The following is a 19,259-nucleotide window of genomic DNA, read 5'->3' as shown; positions in this document are numbered from 1 at the left end:
CATGTGAGGCACCTATGTACCATGGCACAACTCTGTATGGGTTCAATGGAATACTATTCCTCTACATACATGTGCTTGCTCAACAAACTCATCATCCCCCCACCTTTCCCTTCTCTGAAGGATTTTGTACTTCTAAAGTTGCATCATCAGTAAAACTGAATTTGGAATTAAAAGCAAAAGATAGAAATTCATCCCCAGACGGAGATTATATAATAATTATAAGCCATTAATGCTTTCATATGTCTGTAAGCCACGTGCAGTCTCCAGTTATTCAGCAAACAAATGGATTGCTGTTTTTGGATCCTGTTTTATACATGCAGAAGAAAGAACTCATTGTTCTGCCCCAGAATGGCTGCAGAGAATTAAACATTTTATCCCAACTTGTGTCTTAAAGTACCACTGTAATACTGAACTGTAAAGAAACGCTAGATAAGATTTAGAACAAGCGATATCATCCTCTTGAGGTCTCAGGAAGCTTTCCAACTACCTGTTCCAGCAAAGCAATCAAAAATGAAAAAAATTGATCCCATTAGTGACTAGCTGAGTTAATTATATGTTTTTATTTATATACTTTTATTTCCCAGAGAAGACAATATATAGAACCCCATATTAATAGCCTTCCACCTACTTCAGATTTAGGAATGACTAGACTGATTCTAAATGATACTAGTAAAAGTTGACCGATGATGTTGCTGGATTCCTTGTTTCAATCTTGACTACTGTATTTTAACTGAGCTCTTCATGTAAAATTTTACTTTTACCATGTACTTATACTATGTATGTATGTATGTATGTATGTATGTATGTATGTATGTATGTATGTATGTATGTATGTATGTATTTTTATTTATTATTTATTTATTATATAGACAATTTTATATTTATCTATAAACTCATGGGTGGACTGAGACAAATTAAGTCAAATTGAAAATGAAAGCAGTAATGTAATACATAACCCGACTGCCTGAGCACTAATGTATCTCAAAGGCGGCTGAGGGGGGAGGGGATTAGCAAGCCATCCAAAATCTTTATACAGGGTCTGGCAATTATGATCCAATTTGTTCATTCAGATTTGAAACTTTTTATCTTGAATTGTATCTTATAATTAGCATGATTCTGCACAAGTTCACTCATTTGAAAGTATGTCCACGTGGCCAAGACATGTAGCTGCTTGGGAGACACAATATTCTAGAACAGATAGTTGTAGTTACAGCTAACACTTCTAGGAAGCAGTTCATGTAAGCATGGTAGCATATTGCTTAGCAGTCATACTGTGTACAAATTACCACCAGGAAAAGTAAGATACAAGCAATTGACTACCATGCTGAACAAGGTCATAAATGTCCACAGTGTAATAATGTTGGGAGAAACAATGGATGAAACAAATAGCAAAGAGTGGACTGGATGCCATTAAAGGTCTTCCAAGCCAGAGAAACAAGGCCACCAAAATCTTGACAACAAATATGTAAAACAAAACAATGCCCCACAGGCTGGAAATACATCCCAATTCTAAAGGAGGAGACATTAAAGACTGTGGCAAGTATTGGACCATTGCATTAATCTCTCACATGAGTAAAGTGATGCTCAAAACCTTACAACAAAGATGGTGACCATTTATGGAATGAGAAATGTCAGATGTTCAAGCTGGATTCAGAAAAGCCCTTCGGGGATGAGGCGGCCTATACATTTATTTAATAAATAAATAAAAGGAGAAGAAGATAAAGAAGAGTTTGGATTTAAACCACACTTTTCTCAACCATAAGGAGTCTCAAAGTGGCTTACAAACTTATTCCCTTACTCTCTCCACAATAGACTCCTTGTGAGGTAGGTGGTGTTACCTGCTAGACCTGAGGTGGGATGTAGGAACTGTTTTTAAGAAGCAGTGTCTCTATCTGCCCCCCTCCCCTAAAGGGTGCCTTAGCAGTACAGGCCAAAAATGGAAACCATCTCCTGTATTTGCACAGCGGTACCAATAGGGAAAACATCTGCCTAGGAAAGTCTGCCAGCCACTGATTGGAATGCTTAGCTATTAGCTACACCTTTCCTAAAGCCATCTGGCAAACTATAGCCCAGCCTGGGAAAAGAAGTCCCTGTCCTGGAACTGAAGCACACCTGCCTCCTATTCAACAAAAGATATGCAAACAACAGCAATATAATACAATCAAGGTTTCTGGTAAGCATTATTTACCTCACTAATCTTAACATCCTTTTCCTGCTTTACTCCTAGGAAAGAACAACTCAAATTGGAATTGATTTCATCAACCCCATCTAAAATCTAATCAGTCTTCGGATGCTCCCCAGGATTGAGCCAACTGTCCATCTCACTGATCTCCCTTGGAAGACAATAGAGGGTATTGTCAGGGAAGATTAGCTCTCTTTAACATTTTCCTATATTAGGACTGGTCATCTTGCAGTCAGTGATCAGAATTTATGGACTTACTTCTGGTTCAGTACACTGTGTCCAGTGCAATGGCGTAACTAGGCAAACTGGAGCCCTGGACAAAACCTGAGTTTGATGTCCCCCCAGGCGCATGCCCGGTGCAACGCACACCCCTCGGCCCCCTTGTAGCTACGCCCAGTGGCATATCTAGGCAAACTGGAGTTTGGCGCCCCCCCATGGGCAGCTGCCCTCCCCCACTGTGACCAAGCAATGAGTTTTTTCCACCAGGTTGTTTCAAAATCACCATCACATTATAGAACATCCCCCAACTCACAAATCTGAACACAGCAATAGGCCATGCCACACAGCAGAAATAATTTTTTTAAAAACACTTTCAAAATGCTTTCAAAATGTTTTATTACTGCTATGAAAATATTTTATGGTGTTGTATCCAGTCCCCCCAATTGGGGGAAACAGCATCACTTTCAATGTTATTTAAACTGGGAACCCCAGATTCTCCCTGGATTTAAAGGGTGGATTTAAAAGGAGAATCTGGGCTCCCTAGTTTAAACAAGTGATGCTGGAATCCACCCCCAAACAGCATCATTTTCAATGGTGTTTAAACTAGGGAGCCCAGATTCTCCTTTTAAATCCGCCTTAAAGGGAGAATCTGGGGTTCCCAGTTTAAACAACATTGAAAGTGATGCTATTTTGGGGTGGATTTTCCCACACCCTGAAACAGCATCACTTTCAATGTTTAAACTGGGGACCTCAGATTCTCCCTTCAAATCCATGCGAAAGGGGGGGAAAGGAAAATCTGGGGAAATTTGGGGGTGCCTGCTGTCAGGGGTGCAATTGTTAAGCTAGCAGTACCAAACGTTCAGGGTATCTTTAGGAGACTCCCCTAATGATACCACCCAGGTTTGGTGAAGTTTGGTTCAAGGGGTCCAAAGTTATGGACCCTCAAGGGTGTAGCCCCCATCTTCTGTTAGCTCCCATTTAAAACAATGGGGGATGGGACACCACCTTTGGGAGTCCATAACTTTGCACTCCATGAATCAAACCTCACCAAACCTGGATGATAGCATCAGGAGAGTCTCCCAAAACATCCCTGAAATTTTGGTGCTGCTAGCCTAAAAACTACGCCCTCTGCAGGCCAAAAACGGAAAACACTGAAAATACAAAAAATCCCATAAACGAACCTGCAGTTTTTGCGCCCCCCACAAGGGGGCGCCCTGGGCAACTGCCCACTTTGCCCAATGGGAGGAACACCTCTGGTCCAGTGTCTTCTGAACTGCCTATGGTTTGGTTGCACTCCATGTCAGCTGCTACTGCCCCATCTCTTTGGAGTTCAACAAAGGTGTTAAACTCTTTTTCAGACCATTTCTCTTCTGGATAGGTAATTATTACCCACATTGATCTCAATCTATTCCAAATCCTAGAACCTTTCAAACATTCTTGTGTGTATATATTTTACCCCAATTGCATGCTTGCGAGTTTATTATTTTTGCTTCTAAATAACTTTACTCTCTGGCCTCCTGTGGATTTTTAACACAGAAAACTTTCAGTATAAACAGATAGATTGATTCGGTTAACCCCTCTCAGAAAGCAAGTTCTGCCTTTTGCTAATTCCAATATCAAAAAGGAATAGACCCTATCATTTTGGATAACAGTGGGGCTGAAAGAGTTCTGAGAGAACCGTGCCTAGCCCAAGTCCATTCAGCAACCTTCATGTGTAGGAGTGGAAACATACTTGGTTCACCAGATTAGAGTACACTGCACATGTGCAGGAGTGGGGAATTCAACCCAGTTCTCCAAATCAGAGTCACCTGCTCTTAAGCTCTATATCATGCTAGAGGCCATATTGCAAATTTACATTGGTTACTAGTGGATACAAGAAAATCTCAAAAGAAAATCTGTTTGTGTTTCATAGATTCCAGCAAAGCTTTTGACAGTGTGGATCTTGAAAAACTATAACTGGCTGTAAAAGACATGGGTGTGCCACAGTATTTGATTGTTTTGATGTATAACTTATACTCTATTCTAGAAACAGAATAGTTCCAATTGGTAAAGATATCAAGAAAAGGATGTATTTTATTTCCCTAACTGCTCAATCTTGATGCAGAACGTATAATAAAGCAAGCTGGATACAATTTGAATAAAGGTAAAACAAAAATGAATGGAAGGAGTACTAATTATTTGAGATACACAGATTACACCACATCACTGGCAGAAAACAGTGAAGACTTGAAATGACTTTGGCTTAAAGTTAAAGCAGAAAATGCTAAAGCAGGATTACAGCTAAACACCTAGAAGACAAAGATAATGACTACTGGGAATTACTCAACTTTAAAGTTAACAATGAGGAAACTTACATTGTTCAGGTTCTTCTATTGGGTTCTACCATCAACCAAAAGGTAGACTGCAACCAAAAAATCAGAAGAAGATTCGAGACTGGGAAGGGCAGCCATGAAGGAGCTAGAAAATATTCTTAAGTGTAAGGATGTCTTACTGGCAACCAAAATCAAATTCATTCATGTCATAGTATTCTCTGTTACTATGTATAGATTAGAGCGTTGGACAATGAAGAAAGCTTAAAGGAAGGTAATGGATTCCTTTTAAAGTGGTGTTGGAGAAGAGTTTTATGGTTACCATGGGCCACCAAAAAGACAAATCTAGATCAAATAAAGCCTGAACAAGAAGCTAAAATGACTCAACTGAGAGTGCTGAACTTTGGTCACATTATGAGAAGACTCGCTGGAAAAAACAATCATGCTAGAAAAAGTCAAAGGATGCAGGAAAAGAGGAAGACTCAACATGAAATGGATTGACTCAATAAAGGAAGCTACATCTCTCAGTCTGCAAGACCTCACCAAGGCTGTTAACAATGGAACATTTTGGAAGTCATTCATTCATACCATCACTATGAGTAAGAAAAGACTGGACAGTACTTAACACATACACAATGTGGCAGTGATTGGGAGTAAGTTTCAGATTCATGCACTCTCCCATCTTCACATATAGGCTTTAATAACAACTAAGGCATAGATACAAGTACTGATGCAAATGTTCCTCTCATTGATCCATCCTCCATGGCAACGGTTGAACAGATTGTGAAGACACAAATACTTCAGAACATTTTTATTCAGTTCTTACTTAAAAAGTTATATATGGCACACGGCAGACAACATGGCTGAATACATTTTTCAGAACAGAATGTACAAATAGAAGACTTACATAAAGAGAACAAAAATGGTAACTGTGGAGATCTCTGCATGTGTCTCTTGAAGTACACTGAAACCCTAACTGTTTATCTGATAAATTGCTCATAAATTGAATTATGTATTCACACTCACTCCAATCTGAGTTACAGAGAGAACACCCAACTATATGTTTATATTAGCAGATTGGTCAGACTTTTTAAAGGTTGTAGGTATTTGAGGTCACTGTGGGAAAGTGGGGTCCATTACTCATAGCTCAAAAAAGATGTCTAAGGGACGTCTTACAGGCGACTGCTTTTTACTCCACACACACCCAAATAAGACATCTCGGGGACATTTTTTTTTTTAAAAAAAAAGTCCCTTGCATGTTTTTTTTCAGACAGCCCAGGCACCAGAGCAGAAAAGAAGCTTTTTCCTGCTTGACCATAAATGTTCTCTGGACAGTTTCTTCCTCAACTTGTGCCAGACATTTTGGGTGCTGCTGAAGGGATTCTCCCTGCCTCCATTTGCTAAAGGTTGCTCCAGGACATTTGCTTTGCAGCATCCGATACTGTACATCTTTTCAGCCTGAAGAATACATAGCTGCACTCAGCTTGTCCTGCAGATTCCAGCAATTTATAATCTTCCTATTTTTATTTGTTTGGTTTTTTAACTTTTGATGAGGTGTCCCCAAAGAAATGCAATCACGAATATGAGTATCTTAGCGACTCAGAGGACTGGTTTGGGTAGACGTATCCTCCGCTGACTGTCTTAGTTTTTCTGTTCAGCCACAAAACATCTTTTAAATTTCTAGATGAATTTGCATGGGCAATGCCAAGATACCTGCTTAAGGCTCAAGAGCCCAATATGTATGTAGCAGATCTCAACAGTGACCAACTTTAAAAATGAGGAAGTACCAGAGCAGATGCTGGCAGACCTTGCAAGATGTGGCAGAAGTACTGTGTTTACTTACTGCAGGGTAGCACAGGTTGTTACAGCACTGTACTACAGCGATACTCAGTGGCTTGAAAGCCACCAGTGGCTCTTCAGAGCACTGTTACCAAATGTAGCATGAGGCTCATGTTCAAGGAAACTGGGCTAGGCCTTTGTTCAGAAGGCTTTTGATGGAAGGTGGTTTGCACATCTCTAAACCCCCTCAAAGGCCAAATGCCCACCATTACTCTGGCATGCAGCTGAACAGGAAATGCGTTGGGGCAAGAAATCTTATTCTGACATGCTTCTTGTTTGCAGCATGTTGAGAGAGGAAATGTGTCAGGCAAGAAATCTTGTTGACGCACTTCCTGTTTGCAGTGCGCCAAGAAAGGAGGCGCGTCAGGGCAGGATTTCTTTCTTCCTCTTGCCCCGCATGTGCTTCTCACTTTCCCCGGGGAAAGTGAGAGCATTTCTTGCATGCCTTGTCGCATGAGTGGGGTGAGACCGAGACCACCAGCAGTGGGTAATTAGCCAGAGCTATTTAAGAAAGTAGAATGCTGAGGGAGGGCAGAATTGTCTGATAATGGCTCTGAAAGGTAGGCTGCAGAAATAAAGAACAGGCACTTTGATCGATCAAAATGTCAGAAATGCTGCTAGTCCTACAGCCCAAGAAATAGAAAAAACAAGTCTACATTACGTTAACTGCCATCTAAAAACTGGTGCTAACTTATCTGTTCATTATGATCCCTTCTAACTATCATAAGTAGAACACGACTGCTTTTAATCAGACCTGTTATCCCCATGTGCAATCATAAACATCTACTAATAGACATCTGTTGAGTTAACAGTGGCAAGTACTGTTCCCCTCCAATGACCACTCCTCCCTCAAAGTTCTCCAAGAATTCTGTTACCCATTACCATTTTAGCCTTCCACTCCTCCAAGGAGTTTTCCCCTCCTTAATTTTATTCATCACACCCCCCTCTTAAGCAGGTTAGGCTACAACTGGGTTTCATGGCACATTGGAGATTTAAATGTATACCTTGGTAGACTAATGACCCCATCCAAACAGGAGAGGGATGAATCCACCCATGGGAGTGACGCGTAGCCCTCCCCAGCACTCCCTTTCAGACATTTGTTGCCTTAATCCAGCACCTCAGACTTAAGCCACCAAAAATGTAACATAATTCTATTGAGCCCCATAGTGGTTTCTCAGTGGTGGGGAAGATTTTTCGCTTTGCAAGTCTCCCCATGCTGCTGGGAAGTCTGTACAAGAGTAATAGGGCTGCACAGTCATGGTATTGCAGATGACCACCTGACCACTTGCATGGGGCTGCCCGATTAACAGATTAAGAACTACAGCTTTTCAGTTGAAATTATTTGAAGAGCAGAAAGCTCAGGAAGGGGAGGGATGGCAAAAGCTCTTTGCACTGATCTTTTGCAGAAGGCGAAACCAGTGCAAGATTCTTGAACAGTTCTTGCTTTCTGCAAAATCGCTAAGCAAAAGCCAAAATTACCCCAGCCTGCAGCACGTACAAAGGACTTGTCAGAACAAAAAAAGCAAAGACCATTGGCAATCACAAAAAGAAGGTGCCGCTGTATTTTGTTAACTATCTCAAAAGCATAACTAAAGGTAAGTTTGGAAATTTGAAGCTTTAAATAGAACCAATAAAAATAATTCTGCTTGCCTCTCTTCACCAGTGGTTCAAAAATCATCCCAAAATAAACACAGAGAAAAGAAAAAGGAGAAAGTAACATTAAGTAGCCATTGATACTTTAAAATCACCTTTGCTCAAGTAATCAGAAATATTTTTTTTCAAGAGTCTGAAAGGTATAGCGATTAAGAGTAACAGACTGTAATCTAGAGAACCAGGTTTGGTTCCCCAGGAGCAGCAGTGGCGTAGGAGGTTAAGAGCTTGTGTATCTAATCTGGAGGAACCGGGTGATTCCCAGCTCTGCCGCCTGAGCTGTGGAGGCTTATCTGGGGAAGTCAGATTAGCCTGTACACTCCCACACACACCAGCTGAGTGACCTTGAGCTAGTCACAGCTTCTCAGAGCTCTCTCAGCCCCACCTACCTCACAGGGTGTTTGTTGTGAGGGGGGAAGGGCAAGGAGATTGTAAGCCCCTTTGAGTCTCCTGCAGGAGAGAAAGGGGGGATATAAATCCAAACTCTTCTTCTTCTTCTTCCCCATGAGCACACTCTAAAGCAGGGGTAGGGAACCTTTAACACTCAAAGAGCCATTTGGACTTGTTTTCCATGGGAAAAGAAAACACTTGGAGCCGCAAATAATTTTTGACATTTAAAATAAAGATAACACTGTATATATTGGGGTTTTTAACCTTTTACTCCGCTCACTCTGAGAAGGGCATGGATGCGTCCGCCCTGCTGCCTTCAGGGCGGGCAAGGATGGGGCCAGCAGCTCGGCCTCGCCGGCCACCGGGAAAGCGCCCGCCCCACTCCAACGGGGCAGGCGAGAGGGGAAGCCCGTGGCGCGGCCCAGCTGGCTGCGGGCAGTTGGTGCGCCCGCCCTGCTGCCTGCAGGGCAGGCAAGGATGGGGCCAGCAGCTCGGCTCGTGGAGCCACAGTGCAAGGGCAGAAGAGTCGCATGCGGCTCTTGAGCCGCAGGTTCCCTACCCCTGCTCTAAAGTATTCTTCTTCTGTAGGTCCACTTTTAGGGTTGCAGCTCTGAGTTGGAAAATACCTTGAGATTTTGGAGGTGGAGACTAAGGTTTGGGGGGAGTAGGGAACTCAGCAAGGTATAATTCCATAGAGTCCAGTCTTCTAAGCAATCATTTTCTCCAGGGGAACTGAGCTCCCTAATCTGGAGATCAATTGTAATAGCGGCAGAACTCTAGGTACCAACTGGATGTTGGTCTCCTATCCACAGTCTCCTAGAAGGAGGACTGTAACTGCGTAAAATATCAATGCAAATGTCATTTAAATTTTCAACACAAATAAGCTTAATAGACTTGTGAAGATACCACACCATTGATCCAGTTTTCAAATGATTTAATTATGTCATTCTTGGCTTTGGCTCCTAGCAGCAATAGCCGACAAAAACAGGGAGGAATGAAGGGTAGGAAGATAATCCCATTTTAAATGCTATCAACAGAAGTGATAACTAGTAGCCACTATCACAATTAGTTGTTCATTTACAAGGCACAGGTTAATTGATTTATCACCACAAGCTATTTTCCTTGAGATGATCTCGGTGCCTAAAACAGTAATTTTTTTTTACGATAGTATCTAGTTGTACTCACTGCAACACTTCCATACAGTATTCTCTTTTTAATTCTGAATTAGCTGGCATTAGTTCTCCAGAAGGCAGAAAGACCTGTCACTTTAAAGGGGGAAAATATACAGTATCTTAGCACACTGTTGTAAATGTTGCATATATTACTTATCTTGCTCACTGAAGACAATTAGTTTTGTTTACTGTTATAGATAAGAAATATCATGACAATATGTTGGGGAAAGCTCCCGCTGACTTTTCTGTCATGACACAGTCTTTGCTTACACAAAAATAGTTCAAGTATATGTATTCAAAGCTCTGACATGCCACATGGGGTCAGAACTGCTAAATGTCATTCGGCACATTGTTAGCTCCTACTGTGGGATCTGGATTGTGGCATTTCTTGTAAGCCATAGAACCAGATCAAAAGTTGTCAGCACACTTGGCATAGCCATACTTCTGTTGGAGAACCCCAGTGTTCTTTCTTGTGCAACATTGTGGTTACTTTTCACAGCTAAAGTCCATTGGATCTACAACATGTAACTAACACTTATTCCAGGTTTCTAAGCCACTGTAAATTGAAATTTGAAAATACATAGTAACCATAGAAGATTCAAAAGCAAATGAACAAAAACACCTCCAGTATGCTCATGACACAGTTATATCTGCTGATGGAGAGTTGGCTGGCAGCTGCCCCATAGGTTTTAGCCAGCTGTTTGAAGGCTGGGGCTGGATGAATGAAAAAGAGCCAACTGAAGCTAAATCCAGCAAAGACAGAGATCATGTGGCAGGACTGATGAGGGCTGGGTGGGAGTACTGACTGCCAACCTTAGATGGTGTCTAGCTGAAAGCTGTGGCAACTGTCAAGAGTCTGGTCATGCTCCTGGAGGCCCAGTGGCACAAACAACTCAAATGATATTCCTTCATCTATGCCAGGTGAAACAGCTGGTGCCCTACCTTTCCCAGTCCAAGCTGGCCAAGGTGATCCATGCCATAGTCATCTCCAGACTTTTGCTCTGCCAGCTGCACTTGGCTCTGGGTGGTGTAATGTCTTGCATTGACATACAAAGTCTTAAACAGTTTGATAGCTGCACACCTACAGAACACTCTCCCCTGGTACATTCCCCAAAGAGAACTTAGATATTGCTGGCAGCCCCTGGCCCAAAGGAAGTTTGGCTAGCCTCAACCAGGGCCAGGGATTTTCCAGCCCTAGCCTCAGTCTGGTGGAATGCTCTGTCCCATGAGACCAGGGCCCTGTGGGACCTTATGCAATTTCCCAGGGCCTGTGAGACAGAGCTGTTCCACCAAACATACAGCAGAGGCAGCCATGATATCATCTGGCCTCACCCGGTCCTTCTTTCTATCAAGTCCATCATCAGTTCCTCATAGGTATTGAATATTGTTTATAATCATCTTGTGACTGTCACAATTGTGAATTACAAGAATGTCTGGATATTTTAACATTTTATATTGTTATTGTATTGCTGTTTGTAATGTTGTGAGTTGTCCTGTGCTTGAAAGGAGAGGGGCAGCATATCAAATCTAATAAACTAAGTTTTTAGCAGTTAAAAGACCAAACTTCTTTCTTTCCCCAGTCCTGTTTCCACATATAAATTCAGCAATAAGTATATAATATTATGCAGATATATGCAAAACTGCATGATCTGTCTAATTTAATTGGTTTTTTGTGGCATGAGCTTGCCTTCTTTGGTGTAGGAAACTGCCCATTTTCACTGTAACTAAAACTTTCATAGCTCACAAAAATATTCATTAGACTGGACTAGGATTTCAGCATGCATTCACATTTACTATAAGAGTATTTTTATCCCCACAGTAAATAGTGAGTTTTGGTCATTTATCCAGAGTAAAGTGTTTCATTATTGTCCTTATTTCTCTCATCTGGTAGTATTGCTCGAATTGGTTATTACATACTTCTTTTCTATAAATAAGGAAATGAGCAATTTGCTGCATTTTTTTTAAAAAATACATAAAATTACAGCAATAAAGTAGTTACTTTGAATAATCAGAATAGTTGCATTACTCTTTCAGGAAGTACAAAACCAGTGATGAACCTGCCTATAGAACACCTGTGGCTCGAGCCACAACCCAGGGCTGAATAACTACAAAATAATCTTTAAGAGACTTCTTGTTTTTTAAGATAGATATTTTGTCAAAAAAAAGTAAGCATGTGTACCTGCGCAATCAAGCAGACAAGCTACAGGTTGGGGCAGAGGTAGGGGGGAGTAAGGATGTAGTTCGAAGTAGCTGTTTACAGAGCCAGTGTGGTATAATGGTTAAGAGTGGCAGACTTTTATCTGGAGAACCAAGTTTGATTCCCTGCCTCCAGAGATTAGAGTCTACCTGATTGGTAGACTCTAATCTGGAGAACTAAATTAGATTTCCCAAATCCTCCACACAAAGACATATGGAGGGGGGGGGATGGTGCCCAGAGAAAACTCCTTCTCCAGGCGCCCCCTGCCCCCTCATGCTCGAGGGCGGCCCCTGGCCTCTGTGCTTTTAAAACACATGCTTTTAAAACACGCTCCTGTTCTCCCCAGGCTCTGGGGAGGGCAGAAGTCGGGATGCAGTGAGCCCAAGGGGGAGAGGCAGAGTGCCACTGCCACCTGCTGTGGCGCGCCCCCCCCCCATTCCTGGAGGCTGGCTCCTACTCTCCCCTGGCTCTGGGATGGAAGAAGCCAACCTGCAGGGAGGCCAAGAGGAGGTGGGGTACTGCAGCGAGCGGGCACATGCCGTTTTGTCACATGGGGGGGGGGTGTCTGACGCTTCCCCACGTAATCAAAACACATGTACCTGCCCTCCTCCATATGCAGCCTGCTGAGTGATCTTGGACTGGCCATAGTTCTCTTAGAACTCTCTCAGCCCCACCTACCTCACAAGGTGTCTGTTGGGGTGGGGGAGGGAAGGGAAGATGATTGTAGGCCACTTTGAGATTTTTTTCAGTAGAAACATGTGGTATAAAAAACCAATTCTTCTTCTTTAAGTGAATACTATTACTATAATGGGTAAGAAGACTTAGATTCTCAGCTTTGTAAGCATTTCATGGATGTGAGGCCTTATCTCACCCCTGCCTGAGAAAATAACAAAATGACAATAAAGCCCCAAGTGAAACAGAAAAAAAACCCCCAAAATTAATTAAATTTTAATATGTCAAAAGATAATTGGGCAGTTACAAATACAAGCCTTGGTTATATGAATAGAAATTAACTTGGCAAAAGGTCTAACAATTTAATTTATCAGTACATATTACTTAGCACTTTGTATTCTGAATAAGAACAACAAAATAACTTTCTACCCTGAGGAATGACTGACACACACAAACAATAAAGAGAAGAAGCAATGATGGAGATAAAAGGAAACAAAGAACAAATATTTATACAGTTCAGGTTGGTTTATTTTTTGTTTTTTAACCAGGCCATAATTTTAGTCGCAATGGTAACCAAAGGCATTCCTGAAGGTAGTTCCTCCAGGTGCAAAAGAGAGAACAGGGGAAAGGAAGAATGGCATTTGAGAATGGTATAGCTGTAGGAGGACATACATGGACAAAAGCATATCAGGATACAAGGCAGAGAAAAAAAAGAGAATCAAGCCCAAGGGGAGGTTTCAGGTAGGGCTGCCATATTCCCGTTGGGAGTGGGGGGTGAAAAATCTCCCACCCCCAGCAGTGGTTACTTGTCAGCACTCAAGGGGTCAACTGGGGGATTAAAACGGATAGAACTAAGATGGCGCCCGGAGCGGTTTAACAACCGAGACATTCTGGTTAGTTTTCAGGACCTAGGGCTAATTGAGAAGTTTTTGGCTACCCTTTTCAAAAAAAAATTGCTGAGAGCAGTGCAATGAGGCATTGCTGCTTACCTGTGGACCCCCGGAGTGATTGCTGGGTTAACGGACAGCTGGGAGCAGCCATGCTCTCTAAACGCCAAGCTCAAATTTTAGGGATTGTGATTGGGGTCCGTAGAGTTGTTAGTGTGATTAGTTTAGTACTGTCCCCCTTTGTAGGTTAATTTTGTTCCCTTAGGTAATACTGTGTTTATTCTTAGTTAGTATAGTGGAGTAGCTACAGATATATTGTGGGAAGTTTTAGTCCTAGCAGTAGTTTAGTCATATCAGAGTAGTGTTAATGGTCCTATTACAGTGCTAATAGTTTAGTCATATCAGAGTAGTGTAAATGGATTGATGCACTGGTAAACATATTGTTTAAATGTATTGATTTATTGTATATGTTTTAACTGTCCATACATTGATTTTTCATATGTTAGTGCTATTTTATTATAGTTAACATATTGATTTGCTGTATTGCTATGGTAGGGATTTTATATCGATGTTCTGATGTATTGTTTTAGTGCTGCTGTTGCCATATTTAAGTCGCCATCTGAGTATTTTGGTCTTATTTCTGGTTCTTAAAGCATTATTATTGTTATTATTGGTTATTCTATTATATTGTACTGTTTTATCATGTTGTTAGCCACCCTGAGCCCTTCAGGGATAGGGCAGGGTATATATTAAAATTGAAAAAAACACTGCTAGCAATAGTGTGACAATATTTGTAGGCCAAATGCCGGATATGATGCTAGAACTCTCTAAAATCACCAGAAATGCTTTGTTAAAACCACAGAGTTTCTGATGATTCCTAGAATGGCATGACATCACTTTGTTTTTTTCAGGCTGTGCCCATTGCTAGGCACAGCCTGACAACCCTGTTTGGAAGGTAAGAATGAAATGTTTGTGCTGGATTTGGGAATGGACAGGAAATCAGTGTAGGGATTTAATGATACATATAACAAGAGAAATGAATAATTATAGAAGCAGAGCTCAAGAGAGTGACAGAGAAGAGGGATTCAACATGAAAATAGAAGAATACATTTCATCTTTTGCCCTGGAACCACCTAAACATGGCACTATTGTGGCATGCTGGCAAATAAACAATTAAGATGGAGCTGGAACAAGTGCAAACTCATAACTTGTGGGTCTCGTGCCAGGCTCATGTGATACTTTAGGATGCTACCTCAATGCAAAAGTGTTATACAATGAATAGGATACAGAAGCAGAATGATGGCTTCCCAGGAAATGACTTGCTGTTGTACAAGCTGAAAAGGTGGTCAGCGAGAAGAGAACAGTACACACTCAAAACTGTCATGTTTTAGCTTATCTGGGAAGCCTCATCTGGGAAACATTTTAACATACCCTGTTACAGTGTAACTCCAGCATAATACTATTATAATTTTATGAACTACCACATGTCAAGGGTCAATTACCAGGTTTTGTTTATGCATAAGACTTTGTCTAGATTTTATATTGTCACATCTGTATCCCCTCAGTACCACATTAGAAGTATTAAGAGATGGATGCAGGAAGCACCATCCTGATGGATGAACTGAGTGAAAAAGCACAAACGTATTCAAAGATTTAACATGTTTACACTCGATTTCCAAGAGAAGCAATGTTGTATGACATTTGTTTTAAGCTGCTCAGTGTGTTATGGTGTTTTTATTTTGTGGCTGGTTTTATTGCCAGGCTTTTAATTGTTAATGATTTATTAGGTGTTTTATTTTGTGTGATATCTTGAGAAAGTTCTCTCAGTCAAAAAAAATCTAAATAAATAAATCTCTTACTAAAGCTTTGTTCAAAAATATATACCCCACAAACTAATATGGATCCACATATGCAACATAATTGTTTGAGAAAAAATTAAAACAGATCAAATCAAAACACTCATAATTACCCAGGCTAATTTACAGTGCAAAGATGTTTTTTTGAAAACCCACTAAAACCTTTGTAACTCAACACTATCAGTGTCATTACTTGCTGGTTTAAAACAGATTAACGGGTAGCCTCAAGCATTCTTTCAATATATTTTTTGTGCTGCAACATCTAAGAATGCATAGATCTCTTCAATCACAATTTGTCTTAAAATCACATTCACATAAAAAAAAACCACAACTCTGGAGCTCCACATACATTTCACAGCCTTAACAAATCAACTATTTGGGCAGCACTCTCCATACAAAATTAGCCTAAAGCCAGATTTTAAAGTATGGCAGAAGGCTGATAGTTTAATGTTAACTGGAAAAATGCAATGCAGTTCTAAACTTGTCTAAAGAACTTCACATAGAAAATATGAGAATCATACACAGGCTAACTCATACATGGGGTGATGACACAGTTCTAGTCAATTTTCCCCAAATTAATGTATTTCTTCTACAAGCATACTGTTTTGACAATTGCAAGGCTCAGTAAATATCAAATTCCTTGTATTTTACTTGGGTTTGGGGCGGGGGAGAAAAGAGGGACTGAAATATTATACCACACATGTACAGGAAAAAGCACCCTGCCTATATGTACTGTTGCCAATGCTGCATTACAGAGTCCTTACCACACCCTCTTTTCCAAGGGAAAAACAAGTAAAGAAGCCTCCATTTGTCCTTGAGCCCAGGAAACAGTGACTCTGACAACCTGTTCAAGGAACTACCTGCTTTCATCTAATTTGCTCTTAACCATCATATCTATCTAGAGGCAACATTTTTTAAATTATTTATAACTGTTGATGCGTTCTACTTTCAACAGGAGGAAGAAGCAACAATCTTTCTTTCCATTTTCCTAATAACAATTCTTGTAAAAGCATCTCTGTCTTCATGAGGAAACTCGTCCTCTAGCCAGAATGGAGCAAACCTGACATCTTGAGCTACTGTAACCGAGAGAGGGAGAGATTTTTTTAAAAAATGCTGCAGTGATTCCCTTGTCATGTTTTCTACAAAACTCAAAATATTCTGCTTAGCTGTTATGAGTTGGGGAGGAAGGGGGACGAAAAATAGCAAAACTGCAGTATTCCGAATTTTTATTTATATATAACAGACCGAGAGAGAGAGAGAATACCTCTGCATATGCGCTGAATGAGTCTTGTTATCCGTAGAAGATGGCAGAGGTCCAGCCACCATTCAGAAGGCACACGTTCCTGCTCCCGACAGCATTAGTAACCAGTTAAAGCACCACTACTCAACCTGTTTTCCCTGCTGCGGTTGCAATGCTTTTTGAGACTGCAGGTTCCGGCCAGGTTCTTTCCCACTGCACACCGCTCGTTCCTCTTGCAAGGCACAGCGCTGCCATGCATCAGGGAATGGGTGCGAGAACCGATTCCCAGCCGGAGTGGCGGCGGCCGCCCCAAGGCTGTGCATCCCCTCCCCGATCCGAGGACACCTCATTTATCCGTGGCGGTTTATTTTCTGGGGACTGCAACAGCCCCCTCCCCTCCTGCACCCCCACCCCTTTGTTGAGTAGCCCTTGGCTTGGAAGGAGGAAGAGTGTGCCGTGCCATCAGCGGTACCCAGGGGTGAGGGGAGCCGGCGAAGAGGAGGGTTATCTGGGAAGAGGGTCGCCCCCAATCATCCACACCCCACCCCCACCCCCTTAGCAATGAAGCGCTAGCTGGAGAAGCAGAAAGCCGAGCCGAGCCTCTGCCAGCCACCTACTCACCTCCCCCCGCGGCTGTCGCTCTCCTTTGTTTGGCTTCCTTGCTGTGCCGTCTAGTTGTTGGTTCGCGTTTCGGCTGCACAGTAAACGAGCCACCTCCTCGCAGCACCGGAGATGGAGAGGCAGAGGCTGTTTCAAGCCTACGCCGGCTTGGGGGCCGCCGCCGCCGCCCGCCCTGCGTCCCTCCTTGCACTTAGCCGTGCAGCTACTAGCAGGCTCTGCCTTCCGCCTCGGCTGGAGAATAGCAGACGCCTTTGGCGCCGAGATTGCTGCCCGGGTGGCAGATGGATGCAGCCGAGGCGGCTCCGGGTGACTCCTGTCCCTGTCGGAACTCCTCGGTAGGAGGGCAGGGGCGGAACCTCAGCAAGGCCGCTGCCACAGAGAGAATGCCCCTAGACTAGAGCTCTGCAGAAGAGCCGGCAATACCGGAGCTTTTCAGGGGACTACACGAGCGGCCTCAGAGGCAAAGGGGGTAGCAGGCAGGCACTAGGAGAGCACCCATCAACTGCACTAGGGTGCAGAGGCTGTCCAGTGGTAATGGCACCAAGAGGTGGAAACGAGAAACAGACTATGGCATGTCTACACGACAAACGTTAAACAGGTTTAATTAGGCATTTCTTCTCCCAAAGGATTCTGGGAGTTGTAGTTTTAGACAACACTCTAAAAAGTCTTATTCTCCGACAAAGCTTCCAAAGCTGGCCGGCGGAAGCTTAACTGCTACGTTATGTTGATTAGATACATATGCTAAATTGTTTTCTCGTCGCAAAACGTCTGCTCATTAGTTCCTATATACACTTTCACCCGTTGCTTTTTAGTCATTTACTGAAAGGTGCAGCTGGCAGAATTTTCCTATGAGGCTGCCAATATCCAAGTGGGGCCTGAGATCCCCCTGTATTACAGCTGACCTGCAGCAATCAGAGATCAATTCCCACGGAGAAAATGGATGCTTTCGGAGGGTGGACCTTATAGCATTATACCCTGCTGAGGTCCCCCCCCTCCCCCAAACCCCAACTTCCTCAAATTCCACCCAGAAAATCTTCAGGAATTTTACAACCGAGAGATGGCAACACTAGGAACCCTAACCCTAGGACAGTGATGGCGAACCTTTTCGAGACCGAGTGCCCAAATTGCAACCCAAAACCTACTAATTTATCGCAAAGTGCCAACACGGCAATTTAACCTGAATACTGAGGTTTTAGTTTAGAAAAAACGGTTGGTTCCAAGACGTGCACTACTTGGGAGTAAGCTTGGTGGTAGAAGGTGGCTTTGCTTTGAAACAGCCGTGCAACTCTTCCAACAGGTGAATCACGACCCTAGGAGGGTTTACTCAGAAGCAAACCCCATTGCCAGCAACCGAGCTTACTCCCAGGTAAAGGATCGCGCTTCAGTTCTTCGCATGAATATCAGTGGGGTTTAGCAGTGCTTAACAGGGTTACCTACACTGCTTCCCCAAAACTAGGTCTTAGGTTTAATGCTAATAATCAAGCCCAATGTCCCAGGCCTAGATGGGGGGGCACTCTGTTTGCACGTGCCCACAGAGAGGGCTCTGAGTGCCACCTCTGGCACCCGTGCCATAGGTTCGCCACCACTGCCCTAGGAAAATCTACACTGGATCAGTTCCTTCAGTAGGTCTATTTCTTGACCAGTCTTTCTCACAGTTCTACCCCTTAAGAGTAAGTGTGGTGCAGTGGTTAAGAGCGGTGGATTCTCCACTGTTCCACATGAGCAGTGGATATTTATCTAGTGAACCAGATTTGTTTTTCCACTCCTGCATTCCTTCTAGGTGACCTTGGGCAGTCACAGTTTTCTCAGAACTCTCTCAGCCCCACCTATCTCACAAGGAAGGAAAGAGTTTGTAAGCTGCCCTGAGTCTCCTTACAGGAGAGGAAGGGAGGCTGTAAATCCAAATGCTTTCTCCTCCTTATTTTACCTCACAGTTTGTTCTATCCGTAAGCTCTTGAAGAACACCACTTTGTTTCCTTTCCTCTACTCCCCCCCCCGCCCCCCATCCCTTCAGGTTCTTCTGTT

The 19,259-nt window shown here is 42.6% G+C and overlaps 1 protein-coding gene across 3 annotated transcripts in view; it reads right to left on the bottom strand.

Annotated features, from left to right (window-relative positions):
• CDC42SE2 (CDC42 small effector 2) overlaps positions 1–17,795 on the bottom strand; it is a 75,484-nt gene extending 57,689 nt beyond the window's left edge. For 2 of the 3 annotated variants that reach the window (XM_048502861.1, XM_048502858.1), the window contains exon 1: positions 17,235–17,795. The gene's annotated coding sequence lies outside the window, so the exon portion shown is untranslated. Of the gene's footprint in view, positions 1–16,637; positions 16,921–17,234 lie in introns of those variants that run through there. The other variant, XM_048502859.1, reaches the window with a different exon arrangement.
• Positions 17,796–19,259: the final 1,464 nt, after the last annotated feature.

Source organism: Sphaerodactylus townsendi, linkage group LG07, assembly GCF_021028975.2.
Source record: "Sphaerodactylus townsendi isolate TG3544 linkage group LG07, MPM_Stown_v2.3, whole genome shotgun sequence".
In the NCBI taxonomy this organism is placed as follows: domain Eukaryota; kingdom Metazoa; phylum Chordata; class Lepidosauria; order Squamata; family Sphaerodactylidae; genus Sphaerodactylus; species Sphaerodactylus townsendi.
The sequence above is the reverse complement of the archived record's forward strand: the minus strand, read 5'-3'. Positions and strand labels throughout refer to the sequence as shown.